This window comes from Benincasa hispida, chromosome 9, assembly GCF_009727055.1.
Source record: "Benincasa hispida cultivar B227 chromosome 9, ASM972705v1, whole genome shotgun sequence".
NCBI classification, from domain to species: Eukaryota; Viridiplantae; Streptophyta; class Magnoliopsida; order Cucurbitales; family Cucurbitaceae; genus Benincasa; species Benincasa hispida.
Window position 1 is genome coordinate 22948734 of NC_052357.1, and position 12905 is coordinate 22961638.

The 12905-nt window shown below is 34.4% G+C and overlaps 1 pseudogene; it reads right to left on the reverse strand.

Moving 5' to 3' along the window:
• Positions 1 to 6227: 6227 nt before the first annotated feature.
• On the reverse strand, positions 6228 to 12097 carry LOC120084624 (annotated as a pseudogene).
• Positions 12098 to 12905: the final 808 nt, after the last annotated feature.

The window sequence follows — 12905 nt, forward strand, 5'->3', positions numbered from 1 at the left end:
AGTTCAAAGAATGGAAGATTATGGTTGAAAAATTGTCTATTAGTCAAATTAAGTGTCTAAGAACTGACAATGGGCTTGAGTACTGTGCAGAAGAGTTTAATGTTTTTTGTAGACAACATGGTATTACTAGACACAAGACTGTTAGGTATACACCTCAGCAAAATGGGGTGGTAGAGAGATTGAATAGAACTATTATGGAAATAGTAAGAAGTCTACTGTCAGATGCAATACTTCCTGAAAAATTTTGGGCTGAAGCAGCTTCATATGCTGCCTATACCCTAAATAGATGCACTCATGCATCTCTTAATCTTCTAACTTCTGAAGAAAGGTGAACCAAACAACCTCCTACCCTAAATAATCTAAGGGTGTTTGGTTGCACTGGATTTGTACATCAGAACAAGGGAAAATTAGCTGCCCGAGCTGTGAAATGTATGTTTGTGGGTTTCATAGAAGAAGTAAAGGGGTTTAGAATGTGGCACCTTACAAAGAAGAGATGTATAATAAGTAACGATGTTGTTTTCAGGGAGGATGAGATGTTTATGCAGGGATCTACATCTAATATTACAGTACCTCAAATGAAAAATGATAAAATTAAGGTGGAGTAATTTCTCAACCCTAGCTCTGATCCTTCAAGCTCAGAATCACCTTTTGATCAACTACCTCATCTTGAAGAAGAAGTAGAAGATGTTATTTCTGATCCCGAGTAAGAAGAACCAAATTTGAGGGGGTACAACCTAGCTAGAGATAGGTAAAGAAGAACTATTGTGCCACCATCAAGATATGATGACTACTTAGCTTTAAATGCTTCAGATTTATATATTGATTCAGAACCCTCAATTTTTGAAGAAGCAGTGAGTTGTCCTAAAGCTAAGTTGTGGATAGAAGCAATGAATGAATAAGTGGATTCACTAGTCAGAAATAACACTTGGGAATTGACAGTTTTGCCCAAAGGTTGCAAGCCAATTGCATCCAAATGGGTATACAAATTAAATGAGGGATTCCCTAATGATCAAGGACCAAGATATAAAGCTAGGTTGGTAGCTAAGGGTTTTATTCAAAGACCAGGTGTTGATTTCAATGAGATATTCTCTTCAGTGGCCAAGTAGACTTTTATAAGACTATTATTGTCTATTGTGACTTAGAATAATCTAGAGCTGGAGCAACTTGATGTTAAAACAACTTTTCTACATGGTTTCCTAGAAAAAGTTATCTACATGAGCCAGCCTAAGGGGTATGAGGTCAGAGGGAAAGAAGACTATGTTTGCCTACTTTAAAGGTCTATCTATGGCCTTAAACAGTCCCCTAGGTGCTGGAACAGGAGATTTAGTGACTTTATGCAGAATAATGGCTTTAATAAGAGTTCCTATGATAGTTGTGTTTACATAAACACTGATACCTACACTCATCTTATCTATTTGTTACTCTATGCGGATGACATGCTATTATCAGGAGCAACCATGCAAGAATTAAATAAAGTCAAAGATCTACTCAAATCAGAATTTGAAATGAAAGACATGAGCAATGCAAAGGGAATACTAGGCATTGATATAATCAGAAACAGAAAATCAAATATTCTCAGCATTGATCAGTCACAATATTGTCAGAAATTGCTTAAGAAATATCATATGACAGAGGCTAAATCAGTTTGTACTCCTATTACTAATCATTTCAAACTCTCAGCAGAGAATTCACCTAAAGAATCTGACATTGAACACCAGAAGGTAATGTCAACTGTCCCCTATTCCTAAGTTATGGGAAGCTTAATGTATCTAATGGTGTCTACAAGACCGGATATTGCTTATGCTACTAGTCTGGTAAGTAGATATATGGCTAATCTGGGTAACAGGCACTGGGAGGCAAATAAGTGGATAATGAGGTACCTTAAGGGCACTACAAGTGTTAAACAAATGTATCAACAGCTTCCAGACAGAGAACCAGAACTAATTAGTATGTTGACTTTGACTATGCTGGAGACCTAAACAAGAGAAGATCCTTATTAGGCTATATCTTCCTATATGGAAGGTGTGTTCTAAGCTGAAAGGCTACATCAGTAGTAGCCCTTTCTACTACTGAAGCAGAGTTTATGGCTCTTTTAGAAGCAGTAAAAAAGGATTTATGGCTGAAGGGTCTCCTAAGTAATTTCGGGATCAAACAGAATACAGTAAAATTTTTTTGTGACAATCAGAGCACCATACATTTATCAAAGCATCCATAGTGTCACAACAGAACAAAGCATATAGATGTTAAATATCATTTCATTCGATAACAGATTGAAGCAAAACAAATAGAAGTGTTGAAAGTTCATACCTCAAAGAATGCCTCTGACATATTGACAAAGACTGTCACTTAGCTCAAACTTTAGAAATGCCTCGATATTATAGGGTTTGAGTTGAGAGACAAAGGTTAAAGAAGAAGAGATTCAGTACAGAGAAGCTGAAGAAACACTTGAAGTTTTCTTTCAAGGTGGAGATTGTTATTAAAAGTAATGAAAAACAACTTCAAGATTGTTAGAAATTAGTTATACAAGTTGTCTTTATATACATCTGTAATTTCTTGTACAAGTAAGAGAGTGAAAAAGAAAATTTGTGAGATCAAGATAACTAACTACTTATCTTGTAAGTTCTTGTTATAACCCCCCAATAAGAAATCATCAACTTCTCCATGGACGTAGACTACTTTTGGTTGAACCACGTAAAACTCTTGATGTTCTTCTTTGTCCTTTATCTTCTTAAACTTCTATCGTTTACCTCAACACCCTTATCGTTTAGACAGATACTCAGCAGTGCCATCATCGTCTAGATGATCCTCAGCAGAACCTTCATCGTCTAGACGAATCTTACCTCATCGTCTAGACGAATCATGACTATACCTCAATCGTCTAGACAAATTTCACCTTCATCGTCTAGATGAATCTTACCTCATCATCTAGACGAATCACAGCTTTACCTCAATCGTCTAGATGATTCTCACCTTCATCACTTAGACGAAGACCAGCAGTATCTCCCTCTAGTTCTCCCTCTCTTCTCTCTCGGTTTTCTTCTGCAACAAAGAAAAGAAAGGGTTAGTCATTGAAGTGTATGCATTTTTCCTGAGTGCTTGAAGTTAATCTCAACCATCAAAGTGTAAGGTGAAGATCTTTCTTCACGTGGATTGTGCTTTTAGCACACTGTTTTGTTCAAGTGCATTTTCTTCAATGGTTTTGGTTTTCTCTTCGGGCCAGGTTTTCAACTAAGTCCAATTATATTTGCTTCAAGAAAGCAGTGTTTCATATAGCCCATCAAGCCTATCAAGGCCAACATATTCAATAATGCCATCAGGAGTGGTTTAGTTGGCAAAAAATTCAACTTGTTAAGAATGAAAAATAATTGTTATACAAATCGAAATTAACCAACGTAATTTAAGTAGAAACAAAATGTAAGAAACAACTTTCAAAAGAATGTATCGGTAGAGGTTCTTATGGGAAAGTGGTCTCCAGTGGAGCTATTCATTAGTTGTCGTTAAAGTCAATGGAATATAATATGATGGAAGAAACTATATATTTTGGTGAATATTAAAGGATGCTCCGAAATTGTTAATGTCTCGGGAGAGGTATTTGCTTAATTTGAGGGGTTCTTTTGATTCTCTTTCTTACAATATAGTATTCGAGTACGGTTCAAAAAATCTGATGATTTGAAAAAATCGATCAATCCAACTCAAATAAGTTGATAACTCAACCCCTGTAGTTTAAGTTATCAACTTATTTAAGTTGGGTTGAGTTCAAATAAATAAAAATTTTATAGATTGGATTGGTTCATGGGTTCACCTAATATAATTCAAACCAACTCGAACCAACCCAAATTTATTATTGACTTTAAAATATATATCTTTTGTTACTTATAACACAATTATTTATACATATATTGGTTTTAGTTTAATTTAATTTCAATATTTTTTGAAAAATTTATTTTTCAACCACTCTTAAAAGTAATTTCTTTGCACTTTAAAAAGAAAATTTTCACTATATAAATTAAAATTGAGTAGTTAATCTTAATTCAATATACGAAAATAATTAAATTAGATTTTTACATATTTATATTTTGCTTATTTTTAGAAAAAAATTTAAATAAATGACTCGATTAACCCGAACCAACCCAACCCAAATATTTCATAGTTGGGTTAGATTGGGTTCATTTTTTAATAAGGTTTATTTAGATTAAAGAAATTTATGACCCAAATAATTGGATTGGATATAAAAAGTATTTCAACCCAACCTAACCCTAAAAGTACTTTTGTGGAGGTAGTTTAGCTGATTTTTATTACAAATTGTCAAAAACTGAGGTAAAAAAGTGTCTCAGCAATGATTGAGAGAGGTCTAATTAATTAGTTGTATTGATCATGAACAACGATTTGTACATGGCCATCTCAAGTCTGAAAATCAACACTTTACTCGATATATGGTCTTTGGGTTGTATTTTGATTGAAATGATTTCTAAAAAGCCAATATGGGGTGATTGTAAAACTAATTTGGGCCAGAAAACTACTATAAAAGGATAAATGATATGATTATTTCTCAACATCTCTATCCTAGCCAAGAGAAGAAAGGTTTGCTTAGATAGAAATTAAGAAACTATGAGCAATAAATTGTGAGAAATCAAATTTAATTTTTGAAAACTATAAATAAAAAATGAAATGGTTAGTAAATAGGACCTTAGACTTCGTTTGGTAACTATTTCGTTTTTTGTTTTTGATCTTTGAAAATTAAACTTATTTCTATTTCTTACAATAATTTGTATCTTTCTTAAATATCATGATTGAATTCTTATCCAAATTTTAAAAACAAAAACAAGTTCTTAAAAGTAACTTTTTCGTAGTTTTTAAAATATGACTTAGTATTTTAAATCATTGATAAAAAGTAGATAACAAATGAAACAAATTTGGAGATAGAAGTATTTATAGGCTAAATTTTCAAAAACAAAAACAAATAACATAATGGTTACAAAATGGGATCTTAGTTTTATTCATGTAATCCAATAGAGGTTTATTTAATTTAATATTTTATACTAAATTATAATTTAATTAATTAATTAATTTTGTTTAATTAATTATTTAAAATTAATTCAATTTTCATTTAATAAATTCAATTTACAGAAATTGATTTGGATTTAATCTATTTTGAATTAAATCATTTAATAATTAGAAAATTGGATTACATGGGATTATCCAAACTTTTGAAGTTTGAGTGGATTAATCCAAATCAAGACACCTTTCCCATTCAACTAATGCTCATTGAAGTGTCAATCTGCTTGCATATTCAATCTCTTTAAATACTCCATTTTTTATAGATTGGAGGATTCATGCAATTTATTTTCCAGAAAATATGTTTATTTCTCTAAACCCTCTTCCTTCTGAATTCAATTCACCTCATTTCAGAGATTCCACCTCTCAATTCAAGTTAGAGGATAGTAAAGAAGATCTTTGTGGTGATTTATTGTGAATTTGAAAATCCAATTTATAGAGAAAAACAAGATTTTCAGTGGTTCATCGAAGATATTGTTTTTCAGAAACACTTCTCTTGAAAAATTGTTTTAATGCATACTTTTAAATTTAAATTAAGTATAATAGAGTACTTATTGATTCTGATTGCTTCGATTGTTTACACGTTCTATCTATCAAGTTTTTTGTTTTTGGTTTTTTTAAATTGGGTTTGTTTTCTCGTCATTTCTTTTAAGCACAATCAAATAAGTTATAATTAATTAAGTTTCACTATTATCCACCCAGATTTTCCATGAAACTACAGGTTTCTACTTTGATTTTTTTTTTTTTTTTTTTTTGAGAATTGATTTAACATCGAGTGCAAAATATCGGAGGAGGGTTAGAATTAGCAAAAAGGGGGAAGGGCGAAAGCAAAAAGGGAAATGTGTGAGAAAGATACAGGGAGTTTAGGACTTTAAAATTTTTAGCAACATGTGATTGTTCTCTTTTTGCGGTCTTTTAACAACTTTTAATTGTAGTCTTTACAAAATGTTGTATTTAGATCACTATTAAATGTCTATTTGTTGTAGTGACATAAAAAAATAACGGCAAAAGGATCTATATAGCCGAGAAATTTACAAGAATAGAAAGTGGAATAAAGAGGGAAAAGAAGTGGAAACTTATCAAGTCCATGAAACAGTGTGTCGTTCCTGCTCGAAGCTAATTAGCAATTTGCAAATCATATGGCCCCAGATGATTCTATCATTAAATGTTCATCAACATTGATGCTTTTGGATAGGAAAACTTGGAAGCAATTCTAGACCTTTTTTATATTTTTCATCTTTGCAAAGCATGTCTACGACTATGGCTCTGGTGACATATCCTTTCGAACCATCCTATGAAGAAGTTCAACCACTTTCTCAAATTTATTACTTTTGCAGAAACCACTCATAAGTATATTATAAGTAATTATGTAAGGCGTACACCCATTTTCTTCCATCTTTTGAAACAAACTATTTGCTTTATCTACTTGTTCCTCTTTACAAAACCTATGGATCATAATGGAATAAGTCACAACATTTGGTTGATGCCCTTCCTGGGATAGTTTTTCGAAAAGCTCCCAAGCAGTTTTCCTGCTTTACATAGGCCATCAATTAGACGATTAAAGATTTCTATGTCCAACTTCAAGTCGTATGATTTTAGCTCATTAAAAAGTTTCATCGCTTCGAATAAACAACCATTCTTACACAGCCCATCCAAGAAAATAGCGTATATACATGAATTTGCAGCAATACCATCAGCTTTCATCACACTGAATAGCTTCTTTACATCACCAACCTTACCTACCAGAAAAAACCCTCTTAACAAGGCAATATATTGTTGGGGTTGATGCCCTAAAGTCTCGTGTCTTGTAGTTTGTAAACAGTTTGTACGAATGCTTGTGATGTATAATATATGATATTTACTTCACTTCTTGATTTTGCTCACCTGAATGTTTTATTTGCTTTACCACAAACCAATAAACTAAAATCTCTAGTTATCTTTATGTAATTTAAGCATGTATGTGGTGACATACAAGTGGATCATGTCTTAAGTGATAACCAAAAGGATCTGTAGTATATGGACATAGGAGGGAAACTTTATCCTGGTAACGCTACGGATGCGGCCCGTTTTGTGGAATAGTTACAAGTGTTATGATTTGTCACAGATGGTCTGATCTTGATCATTCATGTAGGGGACATGCGAGCGAGGGCGTCCTATACAAAGAGTTTGTATAAGACCTGACCACGAAGTGTTAACGTCTCGTTATATAACACTATTCATGACAAAGACTTCACTTCATTAGGATGACCATAGGTAACATGACTTCAATCATGAGTGAGTTGGGAACTCCTGCCATTGAGGGTGGTACTTTTGATTTGCATGGGTGCGAGTGGCCAGGCCGCTGACTCAAACCTACCACTTTGGGGATTCGTCTGATTTGAGAGCTGGGAACTCAGCTACACAAGATGAAATTCACTCATTCCCTGAAGTAGGGATAAGTAGATAGATAGCTCCCTTAAGGGCTGATTCTAGGGCTTGATGTGGCGCTACACACCTTCTCATGGCCCGAGAGGTGTTCATACATAGTTGGATTATGTTTTATTGTTCATTAGAGGGATCAGTGGTACTTAAGAAGTGAGATGTAACCACAGGGGCAAAACGGTAAATTGGCCCAGCTGTACTTACGAGCATTTGTGAAGGGTTATCGTACTCATTATTGGTTATATCCAATGGACATAAAAATATATATGTGATAAGAAGAGTTCAGTTATCAGTCTTTAGTGGAATGCCTAACAGTTAACAAATGGAGAATCTCGTGGCTAAAGAATTTAGTCAGCTATTCACGTACTGTTGGAGCTTCGAGCCATAGATCCATAAGGTCCCCTTGGTAGCTTGGATACAAGTTGAGAATTAGTTTTTGGGTTAGTTTGAAATGTTCAAATTGACAAGAGGGGTTCGATTATATATGATATAATTGAATTGGTTAATTATATATGATATAGGTGATTAAACGTATGAGATACATTAATTTGGAGAAAATTGGATATAAATATGATTTATATCAAGTAGAGGAGAAAACACTATAGTTGATAATGATATCAAACTATAGGTTAAGAATATAATATGATTATATTCATTATTTAATTAATTGGACGGTTATGAGATAATAGGCCGAAGTTTTCTTCGGATTCGTGCGAAAGTGGGAAGTTGAATTCAGTTCTAGTAACTAAAGAATAAAATGAAAATAGTTTTCATTTTGCAAGAGATCCATAAATTCACTCACGGTGTGAAAGCCTTCGATCGCTTGGTGTTGAGAGCCTATACGATAGTGTCCGCCTTCCTAAACGATCGCACACCCGCGTCTCTAAACGATCGCTTGGCATTTACTACACGACCATGTACCCCGCTCTAAACGATCAAGCACACCCGATTATATGATAGTCTTCCTGTTTCTCCCACTTGCTTTTTCGTAGTACACGATTGCTTTTCCTCCTCCCCTCTACCAATTTTATTAAAGTCCACCCTTTGGATTCTCACTCCGAGAATACTGAGAGCTTCGAGTGGTGGTGTCGTCCCCGATTGCTTGTTGTTCGTGCGCTGCTGATCGTGTAGACGACCGTGGTGCTGCTGGATGATTGCTTGTTGGACAAGAAAGAGTGAAAGGAGTTCGCTCACGTTGGATCGAGTTCTTGTGAAGACTGTCTTCAACTGGTAAGTCTCTCGATCTTTTGTATTTATCTTTTAAAGCATGCCAGTAATTAGTGTTTTCAATGCTTATATGTTTGTTTGAATGTATGTGTAGAAATTCTGTCACAATGAAATTAGAAAGTGTTAGCTTTTATGTCCTAAAAACTCGTAGTTTGTAAAATAATAAATATTTTCTATTATCAATATACTTATTATTGATCTTATAAATTGTATGTAAGTCTAAATCCAATAAACTAAGACCCATGACTATTGTATGAGTACTTGAACTTTATGTGAAGACATAAGAGTGGATCGGGTTCGAGTAAATAGTCAAAATGATCTATGGTACATGAATGAGGTTGTGTACCTTATTCTAGTAACACCGTTGGATGCGGCCTACTTTGTAGTTGTTACAAAGAGTTATAAAGTGCTACATACGATGTGATCCTAATTCGTACATGTTATGACATGAGGAGTGGAGGCGTCCTATGCAATGAGTTTGCATAAGACTAAGACCAAGAAATAAGTCACTCTTACTTTATAACGTTGTTTACTGTTTAAGACTAACTATTTTACCTAGATGACCTAGGTAACTCGATCTTAATCCTGAGCTAACTATGAACTCCTGTTTATTTGGGATTGTCCTTAGATTTGCATAGTTGAGGATTGGCTCAATAGCGTCGGCTCAATAAAACTCCCATTTCAGGGGTAAGACTAGATAGATAGCTCGGGATATAGGGTGCAAGACAGAGTTCACACCTACCTGATTTAGGGATAGGAGAAAAGTTGTTCTCTCAAGTACTGAATTCAGGTCTTGAACAAGGGGCCCCGCCCTCTCACTAGGCTGAGAGAGTTTTGGTTTAGTGATTGGATCACAAACCTGTTCATTAGAGGATCAGTAGGGACTTGAGAAATAAGACGTAATCTCGGGGTAAAACAGATATTTGACCCAGTCGTTATTACGAACAACATGTGAAGGGTCGACTTGCTGATTATGGTTAAATCACGTGGACATAATATATCTACAATGAGGGGAGTGCAGTTATGGGCTTTAGTGGAGTGACCCATTTTTTAACCAATGGAGATTAATCTGGTCTAATGAGTTTAGCCAATTAATCTCGTATCGTTGGAGCCCGTGATTTGTAGGTCCGTGAGGTCCCCCTAATAGCTTTAACGGACTAGCTCTAGAATAACGTGATAAGTTAATTTGAAACGTTCAAATTAGGATTAAGGAAATTAGTAATTATATGAGATATAATTATGTTTAATTTTATAATTAAACGAAATATGAGAATTTATATATATTTAAATATGATTTAAATATATAAAGATGGATATGTGTTAAAATTAATTTAATATTTGATATTAAATTAATTAAGTTTTATTTAATAATTAATTTATGAAATTAATTAAAATTTTCATTTTAAAAATCAAAATAGATTTTTTAAATCAAATTTTGATTTTATGATAAAGTTGAAAAATTAGAAAACAAAACACACAATATGGAAAAAGAGGTTTTTCCATTATCCATATCTAAGTAGCTCACTCAAATGGCATTATCATGGCCTTGTCTTCTCCAAGCATGAGTTGAAACTCATGCAACTCTTTTCTTTGCATGTTGATCTACAATATAATGAAGAGATTGGAGTAAAAATCGAGCATGCACTCTATTGAGATTTTGAGAGAAAATTTGGTCTGAAGAAAGAGTTCTTCAACTATTTTTCTGTAGTGAGCATTTCTCCTTCTACCCTTGATTCAAGCTTGTTTTGAGTCCCAACACTCAATGTAGAGCACCAAGAGAGTAGTGGGGAAGATCTTGAGGTGGTCTACAATAAGATTTGGAGAAGATAGCAACTGGTGAAAGAGCTTTGGAGAAGTTCTACAAGAGGTATGTCTTGAAACTCACTTGTTTCTGCAAAAGTATGCTTTATATTTTGCCAAAATTAGTGAATTTGAATGCTTAGATGATCCTTGTGTTTCCGTTATTGTTGATACAATCCTACATAAAGATCCGCTTCCGCTTATAGGTACTCTTGCATAAGAGTTCCTTCACATATGTTGTCACGTTTGGTCTCTTACCCACTTGAATCATTTCGTTGTAAAGCTTCATTGCTTCTTCCACCTTCCAAGTTTTACAATATCCATTGATTAGCACATTGTAGTTAATCACATCAGGTTCACATCCCTTACTTGGCATACTAAGGAACAATTCCCTGGCACTATTCAGATCACCAACCAAAAAAAACCCCTCAATCAATGAACTATAAGTTAACAAATCTGAAATGTTGCCTGTCTGAATCATCATCTCTAGCAACTTCTGAGCCTCGTTAACCTTTCCTATCTTACAAAGCATATCAATCAACACATTAAATGTGACCGTATTTGGTCGAACACCTTGATCCACCATCTCATTGAACAAACGTTTGGCCTCATCCCACTTTCGAACACAACAAAATCCATGAATCAAAGAGTTATAAGATATCACACTGCCAGTCATTCCCTGGGCTTTCATTTCCTCGAAAAGTTCTTTTGCCTCATCTTCGCGTCCAACCTTACAAAGTCCATCTATAATGATACTATAGGAAATATCATCAGGCTTACAATTAATCCCATATCGACCAGTGTCATTGAGCATTTCTTGATGCAACTTAAGTGCAATGTTAATATTCTCGGTTTGGCAGAGCCCCTTGATTAAAGTTCCAAAAGTAACCACTTCAGGCCTACAACCTAACTTTTGCATTCTCATAAATAGTCGTGTTGCTTCACTAATCCTATGCTCCACGCACAAGCCCTTAAATCCAATGTCGTATATGTCACTAGATCAGGAATATAACCTGTCCTTAAAATCATTACCATGGCCACAAGAACCTTCGCTTAACTCGATTCACATACAAAGGCAGATTATATCAATATATTCTAAGTGAATAAATAAGGCAAAAGTCGTGTGTTGCTTCACTAATCCTATGCTCCACGCACAAGCCCTTAATCAATGTCGTATATGTCACTAGATCAGGAATATAACCTGTCTTAAATATCATACCATGGCCACAAGACCTTCGCTAACATCGATTCACATACTAGAGGCAATTAATCAATATATTCAATGTGAATAAATAAGCAAAAGTCGTGTTGCTTCACTAATCCTATGCTCACAGCACAAGCCCTCTAAATCAATGTCGTATAATGTCACTAGATCAGGAATATAACCGCTGTCTAAAATCATTACCATGGCACACAAGACCTTCGCTAAACTCGATATCACATTACAAAGGCAATTAATCATATATTCAATGTGAATAAATAAGGCAAAAGTCGTGTTGCTTCACTAATCCTATGCTCCACGCCAAAGCCCCTTAATCAATGTCGTATATGTCACTAGATCAGGAATATAACCTGTCCTTAAAATCATTACCATGGCCACATGACCTTCGCTAACTCGATTCACATTACAAAGGCAATTAATCAATATATTCAATGTGAATAAATAAGGCAAAAGTCCAGCAAGATGCATTTTATTATAGAGAGAAAATACTTGAGAGTAATGCTTACTCTTAGTAAGACCACCAAGTAGAAGATTGAAAGAAGAAATGGAAAGGGTAGGATTTGAACGCATCATTAGGTCAAAGAAATGTAAAGCTTCAGTTGTGTTAATCTTACCAGTCCTACAATTCTGTAGGAAATTGTGAAGCCGACGTTGAAACAAAAGCCCTTTTTTAAACATTTCTGGCGAAATCAGAGGCGATTCAACTGGTTCAGGTGGAAATAGAGAGGAGAGGTTAGGTTTGGAAGAAGCGGAAGGCAGCTTCTTTACCGTTGCGTGATCTAACTTCCTTTTTAGCATAATCTTTTTTTCTTTTTTTTAAGTACTTATTTTTTGATAATTGACAAAAATAGCTCTTTTGAAGTTTTAGTTTTGAGTTTTGGACCCTTTTTTAAAAGCATATTTTTTTACCCCCATAATTTTTAAAATTAAGTAAAATTATCCTAATACCCTTCACATTTCAAAAGTTACTCAAAACCCTTAAAGCCCTCACTCTTACTATTTTCCTTTGCCATTTTCGGTCACCCCTACCATTTCCTCAATTTCACTCCATTTATCTCCATTCCCCTTGCCATTTTCCTTTTCATTGAAGATTATTTGGGATTTTTCAACTAAGGTATGAATTTTCCTTTTCAGAAATCGGTCTTACCCGGCCGAGTTTGATACGATGGTGACCGGGTAT